Below are 248 nucleotides of genomic sequence, written 5' to 3'. Positions count from 1 at the left end.
GTGAGGGTCAGTACTGAGGGAGTGCCGCACTGTCAGCAGGTCAGTATTGTGGGAGAGCTGCACTGTCAGAGGGCCAGTCCTGAGAGAGTGCTGCACTGTCCGAGGGTCAGTACTGAGGAATTACTGCAGAGTCAGAGGGTCAGGACTGAGGGTGTACTGCACTGTCAGAGGGTCAGTACTGTGGGAGTGCAGCACTTTCAGAGGGTCAGTACTGAGGGAGTGCTGCATTGGCGGAGGGTCAGTACTGA

This window comes from Chiloscyllium punctatum, chromosome 47, assembly GCF_047496795.1.
Source record: "Chiloscyllium punctatum isolate Juve2018m chromosome 47, sChiPun1.3, whole genome shotgun sequence".
Taxonomy (NCBI): Eukaryota; Metazoa; Chordata; class Chondrichthyes; order Orectolobiformes; family Hemiscylliidae; genus Chiloscyllium; species Chiloscyllium punctatum.
The sequence above is the reverse complement of the archived record's forward strand: the minus strand, read 5'-3'. Positions refer to the sequence as shown.